Source organism: Theropithecus gelada, chromosome 11 (genome assembly GCF_003255815.1).
Source record: "Theropithecus gelada isolate Dixy chromosome 11, Tgel_1.0, whole genome shotgun sequence".
Taxonomy (NCBI): Eukaryota; Metazoa; Chordata; class Mammalia; order Primates; family Cercopithecidae; genus Theropithecus; species Theropithecus gelada.
The window spans coordinates 97,963,213-97,970,720 of NC_037679.1; the positions used below are offsets into that span (position 1 = coordinate 97,963,213).

At 48.7% G+C, this 7,508-nt stretch overlaps 1 protein-coding gene across 4 annotated transcripts in view; it reads left to right on the forward strand.

Moving 5' to 3' along the window:
* Nucleotides 1-232: 232 nt before the first annotated feature.
* The window catches only part of ZNF384 (zinc finger protein 384), a 26,246-nt gene continuing 18,970 nt past the window's right edge, over nt 233-7,508 (forward strand). For 2 of the 4 annotated variants that reach the window (XM_025402570.1, XM_025402573.1), the window contains exons 1-2: nt 233-435; nt 1,609-1,668. The gene's annotated coding sequence lies outside the window, so the exon portion shown is untranslated. Of the gene's footprint in view, nt 705-1,608; nt 1,669-7,508 lie in introns of all 4 variants that reach the window. The other 2 variants (XM_025402569.1, XM_025402572.1) reach the window with 2 other exon arrangements.

The following is a 7,508-nucleotide window of genomic DNA, read 5'->3' on the forward strand; positions in this document are numbered from 1 at the left end:
CACCCCCCCACCCTCGGCCCCCAACTTCCCCAGAAGTCCCTTCCGGAAGCCGAGGGCCGCAATCCTCCGGTTTCAGCTTTTGCCCTTAGCGGAACCCGCCTTCACTTCCGCTATAGCGTCACATCCCCTCTACCCGGTCGCGGGGCAGAAGCTACTTCCGCCCCGAGTTACCGTAACTTCTGCCCTGAATATCTCGCAGACTAGCGGCGCCGGATGTGTTCCAGCCACTCCCGGAAGTGACTCGGCTTTTGCACGCCCCTCTTTCTCCATTAGCGCCCCCCCTACATTGCTATTTCCCTCCCTCCCCCCTTTTCGTTTCCGGCGCTCCCGCCTTCTCTCCGCAGAGCTCTTCTCTGAGCCTGTTGGGGGGAGGGAGGGAGGGGGGCGTGGAGGAATTGGGGTTCGCGGGAGCACGAGCTGCAGCACCACTTCCGGGTGAGTGCAAGGGGAGGGCGGCGGGGCGGGGGGCCACCCACTGCCTCGCGCCCCCGCCCTGCGGGTGTCTCGCGCGCGTTCCCTGCGTGTGAGTGTGTGGGTCTGTCTCGCGCCAGAAGTGCGTGCCCGCGCGCTGCGCCTCGCGCTTTCTCCCCTCCCTCGCCCCCTCCTGGTCCTCCCACCCAACTCGGCTCCCTCCTTTCCCAGCAAACGCCGCCCCTCCCGCGCTCTGGCTCAGGCTCTGGCGCCGCCGCAGCCGTCGCCGCCGGGTGAGTCTCGCGCCGCTGCAGCCGGCGCGCGCCAAGCTCCCTGCTCCTCCCCCTCCCCTTTTCCCTGGGCGGGCGGGGAAGGGGGGGTCCACGATGTGACTGTGTGTGTGTGTGTGTGTGTGTGTGTGTGTGTGTGTGTGGTGTCCGTCCCGGAACCGGAAGTGGTTGTGGAGGAGCGGGCGATGGGGAGGAATGGGGGGGTTTAGGGGGCGGGTGCCTGTCTGGTGGGTGGCAGAGTTCAGCTCCCTGGAGGGGAAGGAGGGACGTCCCAAGGAAGGGTCTTTGAGAAAGGGGTAGGGGACGACATCAGGAGAAGGCTCCCAGGAACTGTCTCAGGGGAGCGAAGGTTTTGGGGGGACAGCTGGGGTCTCCAGTAGATAGACCACGGTGCAGGCTGTGGGAGGTACTTCTTGGCACAAGGCCTTGGGTAGGCAGGGGGCGAAGTCCTCGAAGAAGTGGGGGGAAGGCTAGAGGAAGTGACTGGGCCCGAACTGGCACTGTGCCTGACACAAGGGCTTGTGCATCCCCCAGCCCTCAGCTTTGCCTTCTGAAGCCACTCCTCTGGGGCAGAGACCCTTCTCCTCCTCCATCTCTTCTGTTCTCTGACCCCTGGTTACCTGTGGCCTGGGAACGAACGAGGACCAGTCTCTGAGCCTAGGAGTGGAATCCACACGCTGGTGATAAGAGTTCGTCTTAGTTTCTGGGAATTGGATTTATTTCCCTCGTATCCACATAGAGGGTTGCACTACACTCCTGTTATTATATCCACCCATCTTTGGATTGCTGGTTGGGGGGTCTGCCTGCCTTCCAGACTGACTGCTGACAAATAATTCCTGAGGTTCTCCACAGTTCTGTGTTGGCTGCACCCTGCCTGGCCCCTGTAACCTAGACAATTTGTTTACAGAAAGTTCAGGAGCCCTGGAAAGGAGAAGGAATAAGACGGCAGGAGGAAGAGAGAGAGAGGGTAAGATAATTTTTGGGTTAATGGCTTTTCTGGTTTTGGGGGAGAAGGGGTCACAACCAAATGGGGCGTGTGTGTGTGTTTCACAGTGTGATGGAATACTTAAAGTAATAGCAATTGTAATGCTGAAGTTTGTTGTGGGAGAAAAATCAGCTTCTATTATCTCTTGAGGGTCCCCAGGAAGTTTTTGTGTAAAAAGTTGGTACTGTACCATATCACTTTCCATTCCCTCTAATGCTCATCAGGAATGAAATGTGAAATGCTCAGGTGAAGCCACTGAATAATGTTCCCTTGTGTCCAAAGGAGAGATTTTTATTCTGCTTTGGGACACAAAGACCCTAAGTGCCAATATAGTCCTTATGGAATTGCTTTCCTGTATCTGGAACAAGCAGGGCAGAGTTTAGAATGGAGCTCCTATCACCAATACTCCAGTGGAGTGTTAGAAGTGGGTCTGTGGAGTGATTAGAATCTGTGACACAGGATTATTTGAGTTTGGTGTGGCAAGATGAAATTTTCAGGGAAAAACAAAACAAAACAAGAAAACAAACTGCTTCATGGGTAGTTTGGAGTGAAGTGGATAAAACTGTATGGAGTAGACTCCAGAAGTAGGTCTGGAAGAGTTTTGGGTGGCCTGAAAATGGCAGTGAGTCAACCTAAAGAGTTTGAGTTCGGAGCTTATGATCCCAGAGGTATCTTTTAAAAACCAGTTCCAGGTTGATTGATAAAATGCCCTGTGGGTTTCTGAGCCAAGTTGTTGATTAAATATTGGGTACATATCTCTTCTCCAGTCTTATTTATTGTGACCTCACATTCCCCAGATCCATCATTTATAGTGGAACAGACAGGGCAAGGAGAACCGCAGTGCTGTTCCTCCCACGGAATGCAGGGTATAGTGGTCCAGTGGTGCCTAGGGTAGAAGCTGTTGGCCCAGGTTGCCAGCTGTGTGGTGGTAGCAGCCCTGTTTAGTCTGTGCATGGTGTGATGGTGTTTCCCAGTAACATTGGGGTGCATTTGTTCTGAGTTACTTGTACTTGGAAGAGTTTATGGATAGTAGCAGGAAAGCCTCACACATCTTACTGGGATGGCCCTTCTTGAATGTCTTTAGAACCTGAGAGAAAGAGATTTTGTTTCCTTATTGAGGAAAAAAGAAAAAAAAAAAAAACTTTCTCTGTGTTTCTTCATTTCAAGTCTTGAACTAAGGTAACTTTTTGCAGTTGTATGGTTTTGGAATGGTTTCTCAATAGTGTCTAAGTTCTTTCTGTAGTTGAATTCAAGTTCTTTTTTTTCCATCTTGTTGATGTTACTTGTAGATGATTACTAAACTGGAGGCTATAGATTTGTTACTTTTGGATAGATCCTTTGTAATTATGTAGTCCTCATATAATTTTCACTAATTGGCGCTAATAGTCCTCATCTTGTGAAAGTATTTCTGTAACTCTTCCTTTCAGAAGCACTTGGGGTATTTAATTCTTTCTTTTTTGTGCTGCCTTTATCCCATCACCATATGCCTTACAAACTTACTTATAAAGGCCTCATCCTCTTCCATTCTCCATCCTAATAGAAACCTCGTGAAATGGTTAATTCTTCCACTTAAATAGTTAAGAGTCATCCACTGATATAGGACCTAGAATTCGAATTCACAAGTCTTGGCCGGTCACAGTGGCTTATGCCTGTAATCCCAGCACTTTGGGAGGCTGAGGAGACTGAATCACCTGAGGTCAGGAGTTCGAGACCAGCCTGGCCAACATGGCAAAATCCCATCTCTACTAGAAATACAAAAATTAGCCAGGTGTGTTGGCAAGCGCCTGTAATCCCAGCTACTCGGGAGACTGAGGCAGGAGAATTGCTTGAACCTAGGAGGTGGAGGTTGCAGTGAGCTGAGATTGTGCCACTGCGCACTCCAGCCTGGGCAACAAAGTGAAACTCCGTCTCAAAAAAAAAAAAAAAAGAATTCACAAATCTTGATTCCCAAGGCCATGCTCTAGCTACTGAAGTTGATGAATGTATTTCATGATTTTCTAAGAGTTGGTTGTGTTAAGGGAATGCTATTTTCTTGGGAAAAGGAAGTCATGCTTTATTTGAAAAAACAACAGTAAAAAACAATTAGTGGGTTCTGGGAAAGAGATGGTGGTCTTCTCCGTATCTGCCAAAAACGCCTGCTGGAAGCCGTGTCATCTTTATCCCTGGCTGGTTGGTAGCATTATGGAAGGATGTGGTCAGACAGACAAAGCTCTGGTCTGAGAGTTCAAGTCCTGCTGTGTTTCATGACTGTTATTAATACTTGATAATGTCTCTCTTCTGTATCTCCTGAAGGTTTCTGAGATTTCTTTTGAGATTGGAGAAGGAATATGCAGTTCTTGTGTCTCTGAAGAGAAAATTATCCTCCAACTTATAGTAAACCTCCCTTCTTTTTTTTTTGGAGACGGAGTCTCGCTCTGTCACCCAGGCTGGAGTGCAGTGGCGCAATCTCGGCTCACTGCAAACTCTACCTCCCAGGTTCACGCCATTCTTCTGCCTCAGCCTCCCGAGTAGCTGGGACTACAGGCGCCCACCACCTCACCTGGCTAATTTTTTATATTTTTAGTAGAGACAGGGTTTCACAGTGTTAGCCAGGATGGTCTCGATCTCCTGACCTCGTGATCTGCCTACCTCAACCTCCCAAAGTGCTGGGGTGCTGGGATTACAGGCATGAGCCACCACGCTCGGCCTTTTTTTTTTTTTTTTTTGAGACTGAGTCTCGCTCTGTCGCCCAGGCTGCAGTGCAATGGTGTGATCTCTGCTCACTACAACCCCTCCTCCTCCCAGGTTCAAGCGATTTTCCTGTCTCAGCCTCCTGAGTAGCTGGGATTACAGGCGCACGCCACCACGCCCGGCTAATTTTTTGTATTTTAGTAGAGACAGGATTTCACCATGTTGCCCAGGCTGGTCTTGAACTCCTAAGCTCAGGCAATCCACCCGCCTTGGCCTCCCAAAGTGTTAGGATTACAGGCATGAGCCACCTCGCCCAGCAGTAAATGTCCCTTCTTATTAACAGAACAGTTGAGGCTTGGTGCAATAGTAAAGTTGATATGAGAACCCAGATTTTCAACCTGCCAGCATTTTTCTTTCTACCAGTTATATCTTTCCTTCTTTTTTGTTTTTTCTTTTTATTCTCTTTTTCTTTTTTTCTTCTTTTTTTTTGAGACAGGGTCTCACTCTGTTGGCCAGACGGGAGTGCAATGCGTGATAATGGCTCACTGCAGCCTCGACCTCCTGGGCTCAAGCTATCCTCCTGCCTCAGCCTCCCAAGTAGCTGGGATTACAGGCGTGAGTCACCATGCCCAGCTGCTTTTTAAATTTTTTGTAGAGACGTTTGATTTTTTGTAGATACAAGGTCTCCCTATTTTGCCCAGACTGTTCTTGAATTCCTGGGCTCAAGTGATCCTCCTACTTTGGCCTCCCAAAGTGCTTTCTTTAAATATATTGGCATAATCATGAAAACTGGCACTCTCTGTGTAGACATGAGTTTTCTGTGTAACATCAGGGGGCTTCTTTGGGTGATAAGAATGTTGATATGTGCCTGCTTGGATGTTGGGATGGATTGGAGAAATTTCTTCCACAAAAGATAAAGTGGTAAAACAGACAGTAAGCAGGTCTGGCACCAGAGCGCCCTGTTACACAACTCTAGTGGGCGCCATTTACCTTGTATTCTGGCAATAGTTTTGATTCTTAGCTCTCCATTGATCTCATTTCAGGAGTACACAGATGATTAAGTCAGCCTCATCAGTGGCACAGTGGCATGGCATTTCTCAGGTGTCATTTTGCTGGTAAAGGTGGCTTCTAGTTGGATGAGCAGTACTCTCTGTGGTCCCCCTTTTGGACTGACCTATTTCTCAGAAGCCCGTAACGCATATGTAGTGTCTTGTCTTGTCCTTGGACCAACTGTGGTTCTCTTAAGAACCAAAGCAGAGCAATCAACTAGGTATCCAAGGAAGTGGAGGGGCTTTTTATTTATTTCCCTTTGTGACGTCTGGCCTCTTCATTCAGGCTCTGTCATCTTAAAATAAGTTATCTTGGTAGCTAAGGCAGGTTTCACAGAATAGGGAATATGACCTTGAACCGCATGTCATTTTGCTGTTATCAGAAACTTCAATTTTAAAAACATTTTTTGAGAACTAGCTGGAAAATACATAGTTCATTCCTGGAAATATTCTAAATTTTATTTCCTGAATCAAGCCATAACATCAGAAAGTGTGTACTACAGTTGTATGGTTTTGGTTCCTTGTAGAACCCCTTTCCTTAACTTGCTCTTTGGTGCCTGGATTCACATTCCTGCTTTGCTATTTACTGTTGGACTCTGTGCCTCCAGTTTCCTCATTTCAAATGGGAATTACAGTACCTACCTCATTGTTGCAGGGACTAAATGATGTAATAGTTGTAAAGTGCTTAGAACGCTGCCTTGAGGCCGGGCGCGGTGGCTCACGCCTGTAATCCCAGCACTTTGGGAGGCCAAGACAGGCGGATCACGAGGTCAGGAGATCGAGACCATCCTGGCTAACACGGTGAAACCCCGTCTCTACTAAAAAATACAAAAAACTAGCCGGGCGAGGTGGCGGGCGCCTATAGTCCTAGCTACTCGGGAGGCTGAGGCAGGAGAATGGCGTGAACCCGGGAGGCGGAGCTTGCAGTGAGCTGAGATCCGGTCACTGCACTCCAGCCTGGGTGACAGAGCGAGACTCCGTCTCAAAAAAAAAAAAAAAAAAAAACGCTGCCTTGAACACAATAAGTGCTTAATAAGTTTTAATGATAATGATAGTGGTGATACTGTCCACCACTTTTTTTTTTTTTTTTTTGAGACAGAGTCTTGTTCTGTTGCCCAGGCTGGAGTGCAGTGGTGCGATCTTGGCTCATTGCAACCTCCACCTCCCAGGTTCAAGCTATTCTCCCGTCTCAGCCTCTTGAGTAGCTGGGACTACAGGCGTCTGCCACCATGCCTGGCTGATATTTGTACTTTCAGTAGAGACAAGGTTTCACCATATTGGCCAGACTGGTCTTGAACTCCTGACCTCGTGATCCACCCGCCTTGGCCTCCCGAAGTGCTGGGATTACAGGCATGAGTAACCGTGCTGAGCCTCCTCCTTCCTATGTTTTCTTTTTTTTTTTTTTTTTTTTTTTTTGAGGCGGAGTCTCGCTCTGTCGCCCAGGCTGGAGTGCAGTGGCCAGATCTCAGCTCACTGCAAGCTCCGCCTCCTGGGTTTACGCCATTCTCCTGCCTCAGCCTCCCGAGTAGCTGGGACTACAAGCGCCCGCCACCTCGCCCGGCTAGTTTTTTGTATTTTTAGTAGAGACAGGGTTTCACCGTGTTAGCCAGGATGGTCTTGATCTCCTGACCTCGTGATCCGCCCGTCTCGGCCTCCCAAAGTGCTGGGATTACAGGCTTGAGCCACCGCGCCCGGCCCTATGTTTTCACATCCATAGTGCATTTACTTCCTTGGTTCTTTTTTTTTTTTCCCTTTGAGACAGGTTCTTGATCTGTCACCCAGGCTGGACTGTGGTGGTGCAATCGCAACTTACTGCACTCAGGTGATTCTCCTGCCTCAGCCTCCCAAGTAGCTGGGACTACAGGTGCCTGCCACCACACCTTGCTAATTTTTGTATTTTTATTAGAGATGGGGTTTTGCCATGTTGGCCAGGCTAGTCTTGAACTCCTGAGCTCAGGTGACCTACCCACCCTGCCCTCCCGAAGTGTTAGTATTACAGGCACGAGCCACCACACCCAGCCAACTTCCTTGATTCTCTGGGGAAAATTATACATTGGCCCTTTGTTTCTTTTTTTTTTTTTTTTTTTTTTTTTTTTTTTGGGG